The sequence below is a fragment of the Gossypium hirsutum genome, chromosome A02, assembly GCF_007990345.1.
Source record: "Gossypium hirsutum isolate 1008001.06 chromosome A02, Gossypium_hirsutum_v2.1, whole genome shotgun sequence".
Classification (NCBI taxonomy): Eukaryota; Viridiplantae; Streptophyta; class Magnoliopsida; order Malvales; family Malvaceae; genus Gossypium; species Gossypium hirsutum.
Window position 1 is genome coordinate 9,886,732 of NC_053425.1, and position 24,059 is coordinate 9,910,790.

The 24,059-nt window shown below is 34.2% G+C and overlaps 1 non-coding gene across 1 annotated transcript; it reads left to right on the forward strand.

Moving 5' to 3' along the window:
- The first annotated feature begins 16,017 nt into the window (after nt 1-16,017).
- LOC121217568 (small nucleolar RNA R71) lies at nt 16,018-16,124 on the forward strand. The gene has a single exon (XR_005913675.1). It is a non-coding gene; the product is annotated as a small nucleolar RNA R71 (small nucleolar RNA).
- The last annotated feature ends 7,935 nt before the right edge of the window (nt 16,125-24,059 follow it).

Here is a 24,059-nt window from a genome sequence, read left to right on the forward strand (position 1 = left end):
ATGAGTATATTCATTGATAAAGTTGATTTACATTACTGAAATAATAAAAATAAAAATGCAAGAATTGGCAATGTATATATAAGTTTTCTCCCTTAGTAGGCTAATCAGTGGGTTCAGTAAGGGCCTCTTCGGTTGGAGAAAGATCTTCAAGATTTTGACCCTTATTGGCTGAGCTTTCATCGTTGTTAGCAGCGTTAGGTGTAGAAGGAATGATAAAGTCATATTATTATTTCCACTCCCTTTGAAATACATCCCATTCTTCGCCCTTAAGATGATAAATGTTAAAGTTAAGTGACTCAGTAGAAATATCTTTCAAACAGTTGAAGTTTACTCTACTAATATTAAGAGGACATGTAACTACTTGGGTGTGTAGTTTAACGACCCAAAAGTTGGGGTCGTTGGAAAACATACTCCTGGGACCCTGCCTTTGTGTGTCGAGTTTAAATATTTTGATATTATATTTCGGGAAATTACTGTAGATGTAAATTGAATGTTAATTTAATAAATCTTAATTCTTAAGGGCTATATTATATATATATATGAAAGTGAAATAGTTGCTAGGACTATTTGAATAAATAGTCCATTTCTTATGTTAGTCAAATAGAGTTAGTGGATGAATATGAGACTAATAAATATAGACATATAGGTGATATCGTTAATAATTATAATAGGATATCTATTATATATGAAAGAGAAGTGAATAAATAAAAGAAAAAGAAATAAAGTGATGAATAAATTAATAATAAAAAGAGATAAAAGATAGAGTAGGTAAAAAAAAGGTTGAAAAGTGGAGTAAAAGTTTCATTTCCTCTTGCTGCCAAAAATTGAAGAAGAAAAGCAAGAAATATGTTCAGCCATGGGGGTTTGACATTTATATAAAATTGTAAGTTTTGGTTATTTTTGGCATGAAGCTATGTTTTTGAAAGTATGGTGTTATGAGTTAGTTTACCCATGTTAAAATTTTGAGAGTGAATGGAGATTCTGAGAGTTTCCATGAATGAGAAATGTGAAGGTTTGAGGTTATTTTGTTGAATACCTAATGTTTGTGATATGAAGATTTGAGTGTAAATTTTGTAGACTAAGTTGGTCATGTTGTGAATGATTTTATTCGTAATAATTTCTAGAGATTTGAATATGGTAACCTCAAAGACATAGTTAGAATTTTGGTAAAACTAATGGATTGATTTGGGTGAATTATATTGAGTTGAAATGCTTTTAAATTATATGTAAATGTTGAGGGTTTAATGTGGTTAAATTCTATGTTTAGTATTAGGATCGAATTAAACAAGCGACTAAATGTTAGGACAATTTTATAATAAAAGTAGAATAATGTAATTGTATAAATCTCATTATTAAATTGATAAAATAACATTGATTGAATTAAATTATGAAATTTTTTTAAGGAACGAATCAATCAGACTTGAACCGAGGAAAAATGAAGGTAGCAGACTAGCTATTGGCCTCACTAATACGACCATTTTGTTAAGCAGAATAGCTATCGACCTCACTAATACGACCATTTTGTTAAGTTAAGTTCGTGGACCCGAACTTAATTTTACTTTTAATTATTATTGATTTTGCTAAATTAATTCTTGATATAAAATGTATGCACATTATGGAATTAATGATAAGAAAATAAATGAGGAAGTTGTGGAAATAAATAATCGTACAATTGTCGATATAATCGACTAGCACTAGGGGCAATCTTTGTCAGCTTGTCTGACTAGAGCTAAGCTCATAATTATTATCGTCGGTTAACCTGACTAGTACTGGGTGCAATTATTGTTGGTTTATCCAACTAGAGTTGGGCTCACAATTATTATCGTCGGGTTATTATTATCGTCGATTAACCTGACTGGCACTGGGTGCAATTATTGTTGGTTTATCCAACTAGTGCTAGGATCACATTCATTATTGTCGGTTAATCTGACTAGCGCTTGGCGCAACCTCTTCTGCGGATTACCTCTAGGCATCGGGTGTCACATCGTTAACTAATATTACGATAAAGTTAAATGAATTATCGAGGGACTAGATTCTTATTTGGCGAAGTTAGAAATTTATATAAATGGAGATTGGGATTGTGTTTGTTAACAATTGAAAACAATTGAAACATAATAATGATAATTTGATTTACATGTTACAGGTTAGATAGATAGTAGAGTTGGACTTGGCATCCAGTGAGAATCCCGTCCACAAAGTTGGTGACGTCTCTTCTTTTTGTGTTTGGCATGTACCTAGGATGCAAATTTAATAATAGTGACATTTTGTTTATTGAACACTAAAGTACTAGCTTTTGTAAGTGTATAAGATGGTAAATACTTGTTGACTTTTAATACTATGTTAAAATGATGTTTTTTTTAATAAGTCGAATATGAATGATAGATGAAGAATGTGTATTTAACAAATTCAATGTTGTATGTGGTAATGCTACAAATTTTTAAGTCCAATTCTGGGTTGAATTGAATGCCTATTATATTATGGTCATATGCATATGGTTGAATTTAGGTTGATGTTAATTTGGATGAGAAATAAGGCTTGGAAAATAACCTATTTTTGTCCACACGGGCGTGTATCTCAGCCGTGTGTGACACACGGCCATGCGCACAGGCGTGTGATTTGGCCATGTGACCCCTGTATCTTAAAATATAGAAACTGAATGCTCAGGTAACTTTACACGACCAGAGACACGGGCGTGTGTCTTAGTCGTGTGATACGCACGGCCTAGCACACGGGCGTGTGACTTGTCCGTGTAAACCCTGTACCTAATTTGTGAATTTTACAACATCCACACGGCCTGATACACTGGCGTGTCTCTTGGCCGGGTAAGCTATACAGCCTGGCCACATGGGTGTGTGGTAGGCCGTTTTTCTCAAGTCAGAGAGTTACACGAATGTGGACACGGACTGGGACACGGCCGTGTGCCTCACATCGAATGTCCATACGTCTGGGACACGGGCGTGTCTCCTGGCCTTGTAAGCCACACGGCCTGGCCACACGGGCATATGCCCCCTACATCTTTGAAAAATTTCTTGAGTACCTGGTTTAGCCCTGAACTATTTTTAATGATTAATTTGGACCTCGAAGGCTTATTTTAGAGACTATATGAATGTTTATGAATGGTTTGTGATTGAATGAAATATGTGTATAAAATGTTTGATTGATTAAGTCATAAGTCTGATAATACTCCGTAACCTTGTTTCGACGACAAACATAGGTTTCGGGTGTTACATGTAGAATCAAATTAGACCTCCACTCTTGTAGAGCATCATTGAGATTCTTCTCGGTATCCTCTTGAAAGTTTCTAAAAGTTTCATCATGGGATTGACATAGACTTTCTAACTTTGCCTTGTAACTTTCCTCCTGAGGCTTGAGCTTCTCCTCTAAGATAGACTTTTCATCCTTTAAATGATTAACCTCTTCCTTATACTACTTACATTCAACCTGTACATCCTTATATTTACCCTTTAAATTTATGATTCGAGTATCAAGCCTCCTAATAAAATCAGAAGACTCTTGATATTTTTGGTGTAATTGGGGCAAAAGAGTCCTGGCCAGTTTTTACATTCTTTTTTAACTTTACGATTCTGTCATTTTGACTCTTACTTGCATATTTGAGAGCACTACCCCAAAGATTGTGTTCCACTGGAAAATCTTTGTTAACTATTTCTATGAGTGAAAGAGGAGACCTTTCAAACTTTGTGGAAAGGTAAGAGGAAAAAGCCTCCATTATCTGTTGAGGCACTGAACTTTGTTGATGTTGAAAAATGGTATCAAGGGAGATAGATGTTGGTATTGACTCCAAAAGATCATGTCAAGGACAGTTTCTTATTGTTCCAACGGAGGGAACATCTTGCGAAGGAGTGGGAATGACAGCTGATTGAGTTAAAGGAATTGCCTTAGCATGATTCGCTGACAGTGAAGGATCATAAATGTGTATGGGAAAATCTATTTGATGGGCAGACTCTTCAAGTAATAATGGAACCTCAATCAAAGAAGGAACTGGAGGAGAGTGAGTAATTGCTGTGATAGGCTCCCTATTTGGTTTATTCCTTTCTAATAGAAGGCACTCACTACTTCCAGACTCTTGAATACTATCCTCCAATCTAGGCCTCTTCTTAGACTTTTTGGCTGATGATTTACTTGATGGAACAACAATAGCCTTCTTTTGGAATGAGCTTCCTTAAGAATAGAAGAAATATCCATGTTCTAAGTATAAGACTAAAATGAAGACCCTATACCATCAATAGGAGAATTAGCCTGATTTGAAGTAGAAGTAAAATCTATAACAGGATTAGTTATAAGATTCCAATTTTGTGGGCGAAGACCAAAGATCCTATAAAATTAGAAAGGATGTTCTTTCTTATGCCCCAATAAAATGTGTGCCAAGTCACTGTCTGAATTGTAGGGCCAAGCTTTAACAGCAGAAGGCACGACTAAATCATCCAACCATTTGGTAGATTTTTTTGAATGATAACAATTCGAGCTTAAGTCTTGAAGGCAATATTGAAATACATTTATGACTGAAATGAGTTCTACCAAATCTAGTACCCGCCTTTTCTTAAACTTTTATACTGTTCTTTGGTAAGCTGAGAATCCACTGGTTGACATTGTGCACAAATTTTCTCTTTAGGAAGAGACCATCTTGTGAGGAATCGAATCTGGGATTCAAGCTTACAAACAACCCTTATGTTTTTATCTCTTTTTTTTTAGAAAGATTGGAGATGGTATTATGAATGATGGGTTTATGACTTGTGTGAACACTGAAGTGAGCATTACTAGTAGAAATCCTCTGTCTTTTCATCTTCAATTGATAGAATTTTTAGAAAACCCAAAACAACAGTAACTCATTGTGTTTGCAGCAAACAATATAGAAAGCCGCCAATATCCACCACGAAAGGGCTGATAATTGCCTTAGTGAAATGTCGTATTTTGTTAGCACGACACAAAAGAATGGATTGAGTGGCAAATGGAAATCAACTTCTAGCAGAACCAGAGGTAAGATGAAACCTTCGGTGTTGTCACTCAAACAACAATGTTGAGGTCGTTTGCAATAACTCAAATTTTACGGTTATCGGAAAAAGTGTATTTTCGAGTCACCGTTACTGAAAAATGGATCCGTAAGTAATTATAATTTTTTTTAAAAAAAGTTGATTGAGTGATTAATTAGAGTTTAATTAAGTGAATTTAGCTTAATTAAGGATAATTGATAAAAGGATTAAATTGAATAAAGTGTGAAAGTTTAATTATAGATTAAAAAAATAAAAATGACCAAAATGGAAATTATGCCATTTAGCATAAGTGAGGCAACATATAAAGTAAAAATCTAAGATTTTTACTTAGATTTCAAATTATAAAATAAATATATTTATTAGTAATAAATGATATTAAATTAATTTATTATAATTATATTATAAGATTTTATATGATAAATATATTAAATAATGGCAAATGTATGGTTATAAATGAATACAAATGTACTAATAATATACACATGAATAAATAAATAATACTTATTATTTAAGTATAAATACATATGTGTGTATACATATATATGTATGAAAAAGAAAGAAAGAAAAAGATAGAAATGAAGAAAACAAAGCAAACGAAACAAATAGCAGGGGAAGGAAAGAAAGAAAAAGAGAAAAGAAAGAAGAAAAGGGGAAAAATAAAAGGTGTGATGCTTGGAAGTTTAATAGGTAAGTCAATTTAGCCCTTTTTATTTGATTTTGATGTTTTAGAAGCTTTGGAACAAGATTTTGATAAAATTAAGTTGATATTTTGAAAGTTAATAGATTTCTAGATAATGTTCATGTTGAGTAAAATGATTCATAAGGGTTTAATTGATAGAAATTCAAGTTAGAAATGAAATAAGGATTGAATTGTAAAGTAATTCATAAGTTTTATGTTCAAGGGCTAATTTTTAAAGTTATTATGGATTAATGTTGGAAACATATGATGAATAAACATAGAATTGAAGCTTTAATTTTGATATATGATAATTTTATCAAGTAAAATTAATGGAAATTGATTTTAGGACCTAATTGTGAAAATGTTTGGAATTAAAGTCTAGTGCTGAAATTATGATTTCCAAAAGTTGTAAAGTAGTTTAGAGTGATATAATAAAGTGTTAATTGAGAAAAATCAGCTCAATTGAGAGGCTAATTTAGTAGGGACGAAATTGTTATTTATTAAAGCTTAAAGAAAAAAAATGGTAATAAACAGCTTGCACTAAAACAATATTGGACAGCAGCAATAGAGTAACTTTGAAAAATCACCATAAATTTTAGAAATCGAATTATAAGATAAAAGAATATGAAATTAAATCTTATTGAGTCTAGTTTCTCATAGAAGAAACGATGTAAGCAATGAATTTGTAAATCATGAGATATAATGAATTTTGTGAGACAAAGTCAGAATGAATTCGGGTTCCCCTGTTCTGATTTTGGAAAATCATAAAAAAATTGGATAGAAATAGTTATGGGCTTAAATTTATATGTTTAGAATCCTAAATGAGTCTATTTTCAAAATAAATAAATGAGAATATCATTCGAATCCTGTACAAGGAGATAATTAGTTTTTAGTGAAGAAGGGTTAGAACTGTCAGACAGCAGAACATGGGTAACTTTAAAGAATAAACTGTACTTATTTTCTAAACCAAAAATTCTTAAAATTTTATGGTAAAAATATATATGAGTCTAGTTTTAGAGAAAATTTATGGATCTTAATTTGGAGTTCTATAGCTCCATATATAAATAATTTAGTGACTATGACACAGATGGACAGCTTGAATATTCATAAAAGTAAATAATAAAAATTATAGATGATGTTACTTACAAGTGTGTTATATACATTAAAGATGTGGAATGGAGAGGAGGAGGAGGAAAATATATATGACTATCCAACTAGCATAGCTAATTTGCATGTTTTAGGCTTAAGGACTAAATTGAATAAAAGTAAAACTTTAGGAGCAATGTTGTAAAAATGTCAAAAATGACCAAATTGAAGGGAATGAATTGTTTTATTATCCAAATTAATAAATTGAATGAAATTGTCAATTTAAGATTGAGTGAAAATCGAGAAAATGGTAAATTACCAAAATGCCCCTGAATCTTGATATTTCTGCAATTTCGCTAGGTAAGTTTGTGTAACTTGAATTATATTCTTAAATGCTTGAAATGTATGTTTTTGATATGAATATGATTTGAATTTTTATTATATGAAAATTGATAAAACATTGATATATTTGATAAAAAAAGGGGGAAGAAATCCTGGTTGAATGAAAGGAAAATTCGATGGATCTCTGAAAAGGAATTGATGGTAAAAAGGATCTAGCCCGGACGAGTGATCCTATCCTGATATAGCCCTCCTGAAGAATATGTGGAAATGGATTTAGCCCGGACGGGTAATCCGAATTAGGGTCTGAATTTAGCCTGGACTGGTAATTCAGATCCAAACTCATAAAAGTAATTATCGTTGCAGGGGATTTAACCTGGACTGGTAATCCCGACAATACTCTATGAGTTTATATTACACGGGATTTACCCTGGACTGGTAATCCCACTGTAAGGATAAGGTTCGCAGGAGTGTGCTCTCTGATATGAAATGTGTAAGACCATGGTTGAAAGATACCATGGCAACCTGATATGAAATGTGTAAGACCATGGTTGAAAGATACCATGGCAACCTAATATGAAATGTGTAGGACCATGGTTGAAAGATACCATGGCAACATGATATGAAATGTGTAGGACCATGGTTGAAAGATACCATGGCAACATGATAGAAAATGAATAAGACCATGGTTGAAAGATACCATGGCAGCGTGACATGAAATGAATAAGACCATGGTTGAAACATACCATGGCAACATGACGGGAAAATGAATAAGAACATGGTTGAAAGATACCATGGCAACATGACAGAAAATGAGTAAGACCATAGTTGAAAAACACTATGGCATCATGTCAAAGATAAATAAGACCGTGGATGGGAGACGTTATGACATCTATTGAACAATTGATATTCAGGTAATATGTACCGGATGATGAATGGTTATATGAAATGGTTATGTGAAATGCTTACAAGAATTGGTCATATGGAAATATATGTACAAAATAGTTGTATGAAATAATTATGAAGATAGATAAACGAAATAAGAATAAGTACATGAAATATAATTTATGTTAAGTTTGATATAAACTTTACCAGAATAAATATACATAAAATATATGGAAATTATGGAGCATGAAATATTAATATAATGAAATGATTGATATATATACTTATGAAAAAAACGGTAAGAGAATGATATGTTTCATGACATGTACATATATGATTGTCTTTGATATGTTGATACAAGGAAATTATGTAAGTAAAGAAAATTATTAAACTCAAGTGTGACATGTCGAGAAAATAAGTATATCAATTTTGAATTTATATGAAATATGTGCAAGTATACTAACAATGATGTTGTTTGACGCTTAGACAAGTACCAAGCTATTGATTGAATGGTAACATGTTTAATTATAAGGAGCATTGAAATGGTAAGTACTTAGATGAAAATAAAATTTAAGATTTTGCGAAATTTTTTTAATCCCGATTTAATTCCAGTTGGATTCTAGTGTATGTTTGGGGCTTCGAGGGCCCAATAGAGAGACGTTATGATTATTTTCAAAATCTGAATAATAAATGACTCAAAATTATCTGAAAATGTTCAGAAAACTCCGACAGTGCCTCGTACCCTATTTCGACAATAGATACGGGTAGGGGGTGTTACATCGTTGAAAATTGTAAGCGAAGTTCGGGTCTTGGATACTCAAAACTCTTAAATATTGATTCATTTCATCTTGAGTGGTGCTACAGTTGAGCATCTTTGTCTCTACCTGCGGTGGTGTATCTTTGAATTCTCGAGGACCACATGGAATGAAATTACTGAGTGTGATATTTTGTCTGGCTTGGCCTCGACGTCTTCCTCTAGTTGTAGTTCGAACCATTGTGTGATTTTAATGTGATAAAAGGACATGAAAGAAATAAAAAGAGTTACCTTTAAGAAAAAAATTGAAATTGAAGATGAAGAATACAATAAGATTAAGCAGAAGAAAGGTTAGAGATTTCAATTGGTTTTGCAAAAATGTTTGAAAAAGTGTATATGTACCTTTTTTTATAGGAATAACTTGTACAAGAAGTTTATTTTGTGGAAACTGTTCAGGTTCTCCAATATAATCTAGACATCTATAAAAAAGGGTAAGTTTGCAACCTTTAAATTTAGGCAGTTAATAGCCAAATTCTGAATTTGCCTAACTTATGGTACGCATCTGGCATGGTCAATTAGTTATTAGATATGTTTAAATTCTTCAAAGTTAGAAAATACAAGGAAGAAATTTTGTTAAGGGGAGGAGAGTTGTAACACCTAGTTCTGGTGGATCAAAATTTTTGGCATATTATAGTAAACAGGCTGTTTGAGCAAGTGTTATCCACCCAAATGATTATTTTGACATATGCATATGGGTGAACTATATCCACCACATAAGAAAGTAGTAATTTTAGCTCATAATATTCTGTTCTATTAAGGAGAAATTTGTATTAAAAGATTAAGGGTAAGTATGGAATGAGTATTCGCTAAAAGTATGGTACACCTGATTTGTATGGGATACTGTGCTAGTTAGATTTTAAGTAATCTGATTACAAACCAACTATATAGCTTAGCCTTATAAGTATTTTAGGAGGGTACTTATTTATATTTCTCCCAGGAACTATAGGCTAATAATAAAGCAAGTTTTGATACGTATAACACTTGTTAAATTCCACTAAGTAAGTTGAGTCATATTTATATGTAAGGGATGAGTTCTGAAAGGGTTCTTTTTTCTTCTTCCTCTTCCTTAAGTGGTATTTATTGATACATTCCTCAAGACTAAATGTATCTTTCATCGATGATTTAGAGGTTATGGTTCTTTTATGGTCAATGGTTATTTCACACTAGGGTAAGTATTTCAGCAGTTGATCGCGTGATTTCGTGATAGGTTTTAAATATTTATAATTAATCGTTCTTGAAACTAACTATTATCGCAATGTAGACAAGTGTACCTATCGAACAGTAGTATAGTTTTAGCAAGACCGGATTGTTGAACCCAAAGGAACTAAAAGTACTAGTAATGACTGTCTTTTTATTATCTAGCCTAAGAATAAAGAGGTTTTGTTTTAACTAACTAATTATCTAAACTAAGAATTCACAGAGAATGGAATTGGGGAATTGCTTTTGGGAAAATCGATTGAATTAAGACAATACCTAAGGAAAAATCCACCTAGACTGTACTTGATATTCTGGCTCTGAATCGGACGATTTATTCATTTAAATTGTTCCGTAGAGATCCTTAAGTTATGTTATTATCCCTATTCAAGAATAATAACGTCTAATCTCTAGATTGAATAATTGAGATCTTTCTCTAATTAACACCCTAGGGTTGCATTAACTCGATCTATGAATCCCCTTATTAAGTTTCACCCTAATCCCACAAAATCTTGTCACCCTATGTCTAGGGGCGCAAACAACTCCGCTTAATTATGATAAATGTACTCTTAGACAGGGTCTATTCCTCCTCTGAATAAGAGCTTATCTTGAATCAGTATCCTGGGATATCAAAACAAGAATTAAGAACACATAATTAAGAACAAGTTAAATATTTATCATACGATTCAGAAAATGATAACAAGATTCGTCTTAGGTTTCATTCCCCTTAGGTATTTAGGGGTTTTAGTTCATAACTAAATAAGAAAACATCTCAGAATAATAAAGAATACAAAACATAAAGAAAACCCAAAACTCCTGAAGGGTAAATTGAGGAGAGATCTTCAGTCTTGATGGTGAATCCGGCTTCTGAGATGGATCAATCGGCTTTCTTGGAGTAATTCTTTACTCCCTATTCTGTGTCCCCCTTTTACTTCCTCCTCTAGGGTGTATTTATGGGCTTTGGAATGCCTAAGAGCCCTTAAAATTAGCCTTTTCCGAATTGGACTCAACTTGGGCTCAGTAGGGACACGCCCGTGTGATACGCCTATGTGCGATTACTTCAAGCTGCGCTCGAGCCTGCCAAATTGACATGGTCGGCCGTGTTGATTTCATACTTTGGCCCATTTTCTCCGTTTTTGGCCCGTTTCTCTTTCCTTTCGCTGTCCTATGCTCTCCTAAGTATAAAACATGAAATTAAAGCATTAGGAGCATCGAATTCACCAATTCTAATGGGAAATCATCCATAAAATGCATTAAACATGGGGTAAAAATATGTATAAATTACAGTTTATCAAATACCCCTACACTTAAGCATTTGCTTGTCCTCAAGCAAAATTCTCAACTCATAATCAAAATAAATTCTTCTTAACTTATAATTTCTATCGATAATATCTCAAAATAATCCATAGGTAATCATACATTGAAAATTCAACTAAAAAAACATCACAGTTTCAGTCATTCCAAGTTAAGCATTTTATTCCGAAAACATAGGTGTCTCCCCTCGTCTAAGTAATTACCTTTGATTCAGAATATCACAGAGTTTCACATCCTCTCTAAAGATTCACTCAAATCACTCGAGGTGTTTAAGGATAATAAATGAAGCACTCAATAGTCAATAATGAAAAGTCATTACCATAGGCTTGCATGAAAATCAGATCTCCACCACTATAAATTGAGATGATACATCAATCAAAAGGTCTTTAGAGGGTTTTAATAAGGCTTGGTTAGGGGGTGTGGTTACAAGCTGAAAGAAAGGGTTAGAATCGAGATTGAGTTGAAAAATTACTTAACTAGAAAAATATTTAATCATCACTTACGTACAACATAACTCCTTCTCTGACTATGGAATTTAAATATTGAATCTTACAAAAAAAATCACTACTAATATGTATACATGTTTTTTTTAAGAACAAGTTAAATAACATAGACTAACTATTAAGAACAAGACATAGCTAAGAAATTTATTCAACTCAAATCTTGACAAAAAATAGGGATCAAATTAATTTAGGGGATTTCAACAATAATGGGTTAAGGGTTAATATTAAAGCTAATACAAGAAATGGTTTGTTAGCTCAACGGAGTTTACTAAGGGTTAATCGTGGAGTAGGCTTTTCATGGCATGAGTAGGTTAATCCTAAGTGCCTTTCTCATTTTGACATATCAAATTAAACAGTGTGGTCTTGACATGCATAATCAAGCAAGTTCTAGAATAACAGTTCAATACTAAAGCACTCAAAGCAATAATAAAAGTGAGCATGAAAGAATTAATAGATGCTCAAAAGGCTCAAAAATCTCACAAAAATTATGGCTTTTTGATGTTTAAAACTTGTGAATTCCAACTCAAAGTAATACCTAAATTTTGGGGAACAACCTAAAATTTTAAATTCTTAAAAATCAACTTATCATGCTTGATTCTCTAATGTCTTGAGGTTTAAACAATCAATGCATAAGTGCCTATGTTTTAATTCAAGATATATCAATCAACGTTATAAATCAATCAAAATTTATCCTGAATACGATATGAGAGTTTTCCAAGAGAACAAGACAGTCATTCAGGGATTTTTCTGATAATGAAATAAATACCCCCATACTTAAGATGTACATTGTCCTCAATGTACAAAGATAGATATTAGAATATAAAAATAAGATAGAGAAAGAAGTGAAACTTCCTGTATGATGAATTCCTCAAACTGGAGTTTTGGAGAGTAATCAGTGCGAGAGTGGAGAAGGATACTCTGGCGGTGGTAGAGGTTCATTAGTCTATAAGTCTTGCGCCAAAAGAATATTATATCTAGTGGTAGCTATGGTCATGGTCGATCAGGACATGGCAGTTGTGGAGAACCTTTCCCGGTGGAGTTTTTAGTTCCTATGCGATGATGAGCTTAAGAGCTCTATATAACTGTGATAAAATCAGGATCTTTTTAGGGAATATTAGGACGAATAATTATTCATAAAGATTCTAAAAGCTAATAAAAATAAAAAGTAGTTTTAATAAAAATTAAAAACATAAAATAATAAACAAATGTTTTTAAACATCTTCATCACTGGATGGTTTGCGAGGTGGGATTGGCGATGAGATGTGGAGGTGCTGACAAATCTGCTGTAGAGTAGCATCAATGTTGTCAAATCGTTGAAAACACTATTGCTCGAATCGAGTGAGGTGCTCAGAGATGTCAGCATATGAAGTCGCCGCATAAACTGGACGTGAGAGTGGTGGTTGCTAAGTCGGTGGGTCCTCGTGCTGTGGAGGGACACCATCAGGAATGTCCTCGTAGGCCTCCTCCTCTGTAGATTGGGCGAGACGATATTGAGGAAGGTAGGTTCCTCGGCGCTTTTCGATCATCCTCATGCTAAACATGCTCGAGATGCCTTGTAGAGACATCTGGCCAATGAGGGTTAAGGATGATTCTTGGGCTGCGATGCTGAGGAGCCCAAAGTGTCGTGCCAACCGAGTAACATAAGGGCCAATGGAGATGACCCCCTTCCTATGACGCTCCGTCTGGTGCTGAATCTCGAATTCTGAATTTGAGTGCGTTTGACATTTAGTCCACCCCGTGTTCCTTGGGCGGATGGGTGCACACGGCCGTGTCGAACGGCCGTGTATGGCATTGTTCGCTTCTCCCACGCCCGTGTATGAAGACCCACGTCCGTGTCAATCTAACAGGTTTGAACACGGGTGATAGTCACAGGCGTATCGCACGCCCTTGCTATTTTAACAGGTTCACCCATGGTTCTTCCACACGGGCGTGTCTCACACTCGTGTTGTTTTGGCAGGCTCGACTACCACCATGTCGCACGGTCGTGGCATTTTATCATAGCCCGTGTTTGGGAAAATTGTTGCCCTATTTTCACAATGCCCTAAGCACGTCCTTGTGCTTGGCCGTGTCTCTGTGGAAAACCTGTATTCAAGAGCTCCGTTAGTAAGTTAGGTGTTGAAGACTAAATTTTAAAGAAATTAATACAGTTAGTGCTTGGGTTGCCTTCCGAGAAGCTCTTATTTATAGTCTAAGCTCGACTTACCTCTCCATTGAATGGTCATGGTGGTTTGAGGAGTTTATACTCCTCATTCGTGCTATCATTCGCATCAAAATAATGTTTCAGACAGGTGTTATTTACCTTAAAAGTGCCGAACTTGGGATAACTCACCTCGACCGTACCGAATGGGAAAATGCTAAGTACCGTAAGAGGGATTTCTTCATTTGGTGTGGTAGCGACAATGTGGGGATCTGCGGCACCTAATAAGACTTTATCTCCAACCTTAAGTTGATTTGGAAATGTATTGAGCTCGTTCTGTCGTAGATTCGGTTTGTTAGGTGTTCTCGGTTTATACGTCCGCCATTCATCTAGCTCCTTGATTTGTAGCCTTCGATCTTCATGAATAGGTCCTCTACTATTGCTTGAGAATGGCTCATGTACTTCCTTCAGACTCATTTCCTGCAAAGAAGGTTGCACCATATTGTCAGTTTTAGTAGAACGGTTTAGACGATCACCTTCAATTTCCAATGTGCTGCCGGAATTGCGAGCTTGAAGGGTGATTGTTTCGTCTCCCACACGGAGTGTGAGTTCACCTATGCCAACATCAATAATTGTTTTAGCAGTTGCTAAAAAGGGTCTTCCTAGAATTAAAGGAGTGTTGCTATCCTCCTCTATGTCTAGAACAAGGAAGTCAACGGGAAATATAAATTTATCGATTTCAACTAGGACATCTTTAATAATACCCCTAGGGAATCTTATAGTTTATCTACTAATTGAATGCTCATCCTAGTCTGTTTGGGTTTCCCGAGACCTAGTTGCTTAAACATTTTGTAAGGCATGACATTGATACTAGCCTCTAAATCAGCTAATGCATTATTAACATCTAAACTACCAATTAAGCAAGGAATTGTAAAACTCCCTGGATCTTTTAATTTGTTTTGTAGCTTATTTTACAGAATAGCTGAGCACACTGCGTTTAGCTCCACATGCGACGCCTCGTCCAACTTCCTCTTATTTGCTAAAAGCTCCTTTAAAAATTTCATTGTGTTTGGCATCTGCGATAGAGCTTCAATAAACAGTAAGTTAATGTTTAATTTTTTAAGAGTTTAAGGAATTTACCAAATTTTTCATCTAAGTAGTTTTTCCTTGTCGCGTTGGGGTATGACACATGAGGTTTATATTCGACATTCACTGATTTGTTTTTATTATGACCTACCTCACCGTGACCTTTACTTACCACAGTTTCTTGCCTCGGTTCTGGTTCAGGCTCAACGACTCCTTCGTCATCTTCAATATTAATTGCGTTGAGCTATTCCCTTGGGTTGGGTTCAGTATTACTTGGCAAGCTACCTTGTGGTCGTTCGGAGATTAGTTTGGAAAGATGGCCTATCTGAGTTTCGAGTCCTTGGATCGACACTTGTTGATTTTTAAGTACTGACTCAGTGTTCTGAAAACGGGTTTCTAACACCGATATAAACTTTGAGAACATCTCTTTAAGGTTCGACTTTTTTTCCTGTTGATAGGGTGGTTGTTGAAAACCCGAAGGATGTTGTGGTCTTTGATTTCCTTAACCGCCCTACAAGAAATTGGGGTGGTTTCTCTAACCTGCATTGTAAGTGTTACTATATGGGTTATTTTGGGATCGAGAGTTATTATTACTCATATATTGGACTTGTTCCTCCTCGATGCTAGGGTTGAAGGGTTGATACTCTGTGCATGCTCCTCCTCCATTTGTCTCACACCTCATTACTAGATATATCTGAGTAGAACCAAGTAAACCATCAATCTTTTTATTTAGAAGTTCTACCTGGTTTGACAGCATAGTAACCGAATCAACGTTATAAATGCCTACTGTTTTAGTTGGTTTAGTCCTCATAACTTACCACTGATAGTTATTCAGTGACATCTCCTCTATAAACTCATAAGCATCTTCAGGTGTTTTGTGATTGATGGTTCCGCCAGCAGCTGCGTCAACCATTTGTCGAGTCGAAAGATTCAGGCTATTATAGAACGTTTGAACCTGTAGCCAAAGCGGTAACCCATGGTGAGGGCACCTTCTCAGTAAGTCTTTGCATCTCTCCTATGCATCGTAAAGAGTTTCTAAGTCTATCTGCACAAATGAAGAGATATCATTACGTAATTTAGTTGTTTTAGCAGGCGAAAAATATTTTAATAGAAATTTTTCAGTCATTTGTTCCCAAGTAGTGATTGACCCTCGTGGTAATGAGTTCAACCACTGTTTAGCTTTTTTTCTCAATGAAAAAAGGAATAACCGAAGACGAATAGCATCATCAGAAACACCATAAATTTTAAATGTATCGCATTGTTCCAAAAAGTTTGCTAAGTGAGCGTTGGGATCCTCATCCTACAAACCATCAAACTGAACAAATCGCTGTATCATTTGAATAGTGTTAGGTTTTAGTTCAAAAGTATTTGCAGCTACAGCAGGTCTAACTATGCTCGATTCAGTTCCTGTTAAAGAAGGTTTAGCATAATCATACATAGTGCGTGGAGCAGGATTTTGATTAACTGCAATTGCAGGATGTAGCTGATTGTCTTGGTTTTCAGCCATCTCTTCGGTTAGGGGTTGAGTATCGTCCTCTTGCTCGTTCTCTGTGTATCTTAAGCTTTGCCTTATTTCTCTTTGGTTTCTGCAAACTATACAATCGATTTCTTCGTCAAAAAGTAGTGGTCCTGACGGGTTTCTTCTAGTCATAAACTATAAAAACTTGCCAAGAGAAAGAAAAAGTAAATTAATAAATAATAATAATAAATAAAAATTAAATTGTAAGAAAAATAAATGGCTAAAGTAATAAAAATTGAGCGTTTCTAATATCTTCGTTCCCTGGCAACGGTGCCAAAAACTTGATTGCGTGATTTTGTGATAGGTTTTAAATATTTATAATTAATCGTTCTTGAAACTAACTATTATCGCGATGTAGACAAGTGTACCTATCGAACAGTAGTATAGTTTTAGCAAGACCAGATTGTCGAACCCAAATAAACTAAAAGTACTAGTAATGACTGTCTTTTTATTATCTAGCCTAAGAATAAAGAGATTTTGTTTTAAATAACTAATTATCTAAACTAAGAATTCACAGAGAATGGACTTGGAGAATTTCTTTTGGGAAAATCGATTGAATTAAGACAATACTTAAGGAAAAATCCACCTAGACTGTCTGGCTCCGAATCGGACGATTTATTCATTTAACTTGTTCCGTAGAGATCCCTAAGTTATGTTATTATCCCTATTCAAGACTAATAATGTCTAATCTCTAGATTGAATAATTGAGACCTTTCTCTAATTAACACCCTAGGGTTTCATTAACTTAATCTATGGATCCCCTTATTAGGTTTCACCATAATCCCACAAAATCTTGTCACCCTATGTCTAAGTGCGCAAACAACTTCGCTTAATTATGACAAATGTACTCTTAAACAGGGTCTATTCCTCCTCTGAATAAGAGCTTATCTTGAATCAGTATCCTGTGATATCAAAATAAGAATTAAGAACACATAATTAAGAACAAGTTAAATATTTATCATACAATTCAGAAAATAATAACAAGATTCGTCTTAGGTTTCATTTCCCTTAGGTATTTAGGGGTTTTAGTTCATAACTAAATAAGAAAACATCTCAGAATAATAAAGAATACAAAACATAAAGAAAACCCAAAACTCCTGAAGGGAAATTGAGGAGAGATCTTCAGTCCTGATGGTGAATCCGGCTTCTGAGATGGATCAATCGGCTTCCTTGGAGTAATTCCTTACTCCCTATTCTGTGTCCCCCTTTTTCTTCCTCCTCTAGGGTGTATTTATAGGCTTTGGAATGCTTAAGAGCCCTCAAAATTAGCTTTTTCCGAATTGGACTCAACTTGGGCTCGGCAGGGACACGCCCATGTGCGATTACTTCAAGCCGTGCTCGAGCCTGCCAAATTGACACTACCGTGTGCTCCGCCCATGTGAGGAGGTCCAGGCCGTGTTGATTTTGTACTTTGGCCCATTTTATCTGTTTTTGACCCGTTTCTCGTTCCTTTCGCTCTCCTAAGTATAAAACATGAAATTAAAGTATTAGGAGCATCGAATTCACCAATTCTAATAGGAAATCATCCATAAAATGTGTTAAACATGGGGTAAAAAATATGTATAAATTACGGTTTATCAGCTGTGCATGTTAATTTTTGAATGAGTAAATCTGTATGTGGTAACTGAACAGTAAGATTGTAAGTATAAGGTTTCTGTATGAGATTGTATAGCATGTTCTATTAGACCTTTATGGCATGAACTGTGAGGAATGTCTGGTAAGTATTGAATCTGAATGTCTTTCTTTATTGTAAGATATGAGTAAATTCTTTTAGTTCTATAATAAGTAAAGCTAATATGAGGTATTGATATAGGTTATGACTAACTAAGTCCTAAGTGTTTCCATGCAAAAGAGAAGTGTATCTATATGACAAGAAGGTATCCGTTAGGATAATCTGTATATATGGAAAGTGTAGGGTATTGCGCTTCTTTTAGAATTATTTTGAATTAGAGTTAATGTTATCTTGAATTGTGATATTCTGGTATATGCCTTAAACTAAATAGCTTATTTATGAGCCTCAATAATAGCCATGTACTTAGCTTCAGTATTAGACAAAGCAACTGTAGTCTGCAAAGTGACTTTCCAATTAATTGCGCAACCCCCAATAGTAAAGACATACCCGTTGAGAGATCTTCTTTATCAAGGTCTCCGGAAAAATCAGAATCAACATACCCAATGACTTCACCTCTAGTTCTTCTAAACTGTAAGCAAACATCAATAGTACCTCGTAAGTATCTAAAAATCCACTGAATTGTTATCTAGTGTTCTTTACCTGGATTCGCCATGTATCTATTAACTGCAAATGATTAATCTGGACGTGAGCAAACTATAACATACATTAGAGATCCCACTAACTAGAATATGGAACACGTGATATGTAGTCAATCTCATTATCTGATTGCGAAGAAAAAGCCGATGGAATTTTAAAGTGGGCTACTAATGGAGTACTAACAGGCTTGGCACTTTGCATATTTGAACCTGCATAGAACTTTCTCAATGTACCCTTTCTAACATAGGTACAATTTACTTATTTTTCTATTTTTGAGAATATGCGTCCTGAGTATTTTTTTTTACTCCCAAATCTTTCATCTCGAATTCTTTACTAAATTGGGCTTTGACCTTTCCTATCTCTTCTTTATCTTTGGCTTCTATCAACATGTCATCAACACCAAGAAGTATATATCCAAAACTGTCAATGCTGCTTCTTTTGAAATCATGAGTAGTCATAAATGAATCAAACCTCTTATACCATTGCCTTGGTGATTGTTTCAAGCCATAAAGGGACTTTTTCAACAAGCAAACATAGTCCTCATTTTCTGAGACTATAAAAATCTCTGGTTGTTGCATGTAAATATTTTCCTCAAGTTCTTCATGCAAGAACGTTGTTCTTACATCTAACTGCTCAAGCTTCAAATCATATCTGACCACAATACCAAGTAAGGCTTGAATCGAACTGTGCTTAACAACTGAAGAAAACATATCTATAAAGTCTACACTTAGAATCTGACTACAGCCTTTTACAACTAGCCTTGCTTTATACTGGAGTTCTTCAACTCCTGGACTCTATTCTTTCTTCTTAAACACCTATTTACAATGAACAACCTTTTTACCTTCAGAAAGCTTCACTAGTTACCACGTTCTATTCTTATGGAGTAATTTCAACTCTTCTTGCTTGGTAATCATCCACTTTCTTAAATCTTTACAGCTAACTACCTTATAATAAGTAAATGGCTCCTGATTTGCACCTATATCTTTTGCCACATTTAAAGCATAAGCAACTAGATCAGCCTTGGCAAACCTCTTTAGAGGTTTAATTTCTCTTCTAGGTCTGTTCTTGGCAATAGAACATTGTGATACTGACTGTAGTGAAGAAGCAATTCTGCTCTAAGTTTTTGTACTAACCTCAGTAATAGACTCTGTTGTAGATCTTGGATTAATCTGAAACTCCACCTGCTTCACATGTATGTTTGATTTCTGCTGGCTTTATTGGAAGAGTCTTTAAGAGATAAGTTTGGCAGCATAGTAGTTTCATAAAAAATAATATCTCTGTTAATCACAACTTTTCTATTTTCAGGACACCATAACTTATATCTTTTAACACTAGCCTTATATCTAAGAAAAACACGCTTAATAGATCTAGGTTCCAATTTACCATTATCAATATGAGCATACACAAGACACCCAAAAATCTTCAAATTAGAATAATCAGCAGGAATACCAGAGCATACCTCTTGTGGAGTCTTTTTCTCAATGGCAACAAACGGAGACCGATTAATCAGAAAACATGCAGTAGAGGTCGCTTCAGCCCCAAATGACTTCAGTAAATAGGCATTCGACAATATACATCAAAATTTTTCCATTTTTGTTCTATTCATTCATTCTGCAACACCATTTTGCTATGGAGTATGGCGAACTATCAAGTATCTCACGATCTCTTCTAATTTCACAATTTATTAAACTCATCAAAACAGAATTCCAACCCATTATCTATGCAGAGGTGTTTTATTTGTTTTCATGTCTACTTCTCGATCATAATCTTCGAAGCCTTAAACATAGAAAACACATCACTTTTATACTTTAGGAAGAATGCCTAAACTTTTCAAGAAAAATCATTAATGATCGTCAACATATAATTAGCATCACCCCTCGAAGGCACTCTAAATGCTCCCCAAATATTAGAATGAATATAATCCAACGTTCCCTTCATGTTATGGATTCCTCTGGTGAATCAAACTCACTTTTGCTTCCCAAAAACGCAGTGCTCATAGAACTTCATTTTGCTAATACCTTGTCCATCAAGAAGTCATTTTTTTCTTAATTTTATCATGTCACTCTCACTTATATGTCCTAAACACATATGCCAAAGTCTAGTAACATCATCATCTGACAAAGAAGAGACAATGACAACTGTATCACCAATAATAGTTGAACCCTGCAAAACATATAACTTGTTAGTCTTTCTTTACCCTTTCATCACTACGACGGAACCCTTGCTAATATTTAGAACCTCACTTTCAATTGTGTACTTGTACCCTTTTGAATCAAGAGTATTCAATAAAATTAATTTCTCTTCAACTCTGGTACATGTCGTACGTTACTAAGTGTTCTAACGACTTCATCAAACATCTTAATTTTGATCGTGCCAATACCTGTAATTCTACATGAAACTTTATTTCCTATCAAAACAACTCCTTCAGATACTATTTCAGATGTTGTAAACCAATCTCAATTGGTACTTATATGAAAGGTGCAACCACAATTGAGGATCCACTCCTCGCTCATGTTAGAGTTGTTGGCAGAAGCAACTAGGAGTTTAACATCGTTGTAGTATTCTACAACACCATCTTCATTGGATTGTTCTAGTTGTTTTCTCTTTTAATTTGTTGCCTCCCTTTTGATCTTTTTTTGCAACTTATAGCACCCAAACTTAAAGTGCCTTTTCTTCTTGTAAAAGTTATAGGTTTTACCTCTATTTGAATATCTCGATCTACCCTTAGATTTACTACAACAATTTCATTCTCGTGTCCTCCCATAATTATCATAGTATTTTGTTCTTGTCTTCCATGAGCAATGAGACCCTCTCCTCAAGAATCAGATCCAGCTACAAGATGCTTCATCTTGTTATATGAGGATAAGGAAACATAAACTTCATCAACTGTGAGAGATTTGTGACTATACAAAATCGTATCTTTAAAGGTTAAATAAGATGGAGGTAACGAACAAAGTAGAGTTAATCTAAATCTTCTTTATCATACTGAACCTCCATGGCCTCTAAGCCCAAACAATTTCTTTAAACATGGTTAAGTGTTCGAGCACAGACGTACCACCTTCTTCCAAACGATGGGAATAAAGATGATGCTTTAGATGCAACTTGCTAGTTAGGGTTTTTGACATGCATAGCTACTCCAGCTTTGCCCATAACGTAGGACGATCTTCTCCTTCAACATGTCTTATAGAATATCATTCGACAGATGTAGATGTAATTGCGTTAAAGCCTTTCGATTTTTATGCTTCTTTTCTTCAAGCGTCAATGTTGAAGACATCTTATCTAACCCTAGTAAGGCATCCTCCAAATCCATCTTCGTACGAACTGCCTGCATCTTTACCTGTCACAACGCGAATCTGGTGTTGTGATCCAACAGCGAAATATCAAACTTCATCATCATAATTACAATGATCGACACAAGCAACCCGAAAAGCTTTGATACCATTTTGTTATAATAAAGGCTGATAATGGCAATAGAATGATCGCAATATAAGAAAAATAAGAGCGCGCACATATTTTACGTGGAAACCTTTTCGGGGAAAATCACAGGCAAAGGAGAAAAAATTCACTAATGTTGAAAAACGAATGATACAAGAGGAGTTTTGACTACATCTATTTAAAGGTTAAAAAACCTTATTCTAATCAATGTCACATAGAAAAAGTGTAGTTCTATGCAGATTCTACTTGTGTCGCCCCCACGGATTCTCTTATTTTGCCACTGTGTTTTATTTCTTTAACAAGTGATAGGATTCGGGTCACACAATTCTAACAAATCTTTTAGCCAACTTAAATTATTCTAAAATTCATGTAATTATAAATTAATTTTACGTGGTACTAGACTAAACAAAATTTAACGAACTTAATCTAATTAATTGGTTTGTGTTGTAAATTCAATGATAAATGAATATCCATAACTCCTAAATTCATCATCTTATAACCCCTAAATAATTTATAAGGTACGTTAATATTAGTCATTAATGCTTTGTAACTTTTGGCACTTAAAGCCCTATAAATAGAGGGCATATACAAGCTTATTGTATTCTAAGTGGAGGTTGAATCATCCTTTCATTTCTTTATCTTTCTTTCTCTCTTAATCTTTGTATTCTTCTTTTAGTTTTATAATAATTTGTAACTTTAATAATAAAACCTTCTAATTAATATTAATTAAATCTAAAAACTGAAATTAATAACAATAATAAAATTATCATATCTTAAAGTTCTAACAATATTTTGAAAATAGCTTAATTTGCAACAATTCAAAATAGTTTTGTGCTGTTAGTTGTTCGAACAAGACTTCGACAAGAAAATAAAACAATGAAATTTTATACGAGAATTTGCAAAGAGAGAAAGAAAATCAACATAATAAGTTTGTTAAAGTAGTTTGGATTCATTAATCCTATGTCTATGAAGCCTTGCTCAGAGAATGGTTTCATTCAACAATTTTGATGGACAACTATTGGTTTAACCCTAATCTATCTCCTCATAATAGATAATTGCAGCCCTAAAGTGAAACTCAAATTATCACAAGCACTCTTCCCAAAACTTCACAATACAATTAAAAATAACTCTTCAATAAATGGTGGAGTAAAAGGTGTTTGAATGCACAACAGTCATCTTTCAAACTATTGAGAAAAAATGCCCATAAAAGCACTTAATAGGCACCTCTCCAAGAGAATCTCATTAGGCTATTTATAGGCCAAGTCGACAACTTCTCCAAACAATCTTAGAAATAAATTAGCATAAAATCTTCCTTTTAGACTTTTGAAACAAAGCCTTTAGCTCTAAGCAAATTAAAATCAAGCTTGGCTTTGACTAAGGTTAAGTCAAAAACCAAAGCCTTCAACTCCAAGCAAAGTCAAATCAACTTTGACTCCAAGTAAGATTATGCTCGAGATTTTAAAGAATAATGATAAAATACTCAATCATTACTCAATCATCTCAAACTTCATAATATAATTAATTTCATTTCAAACGTCCCTGGCTACTCATTTGTTGCTTAAAAATCTTAAATCAAAAGCCATGTAATTAAAAGGTCAAGCATGCCAACACAAAAAAAAAACTTTGACAACACCACGACTATTATTTTAATTATTGTTTGAACATAAAGTAGAGCAAGAGAAGTAGTTAAATGTTCTAACAATCTCCCCCTTTGGCATTTTGAAAAAAAAAACATGCAACAAATGATATACACAAGGTCAATATGTAGGAACACTAGTACACCCCGTGGC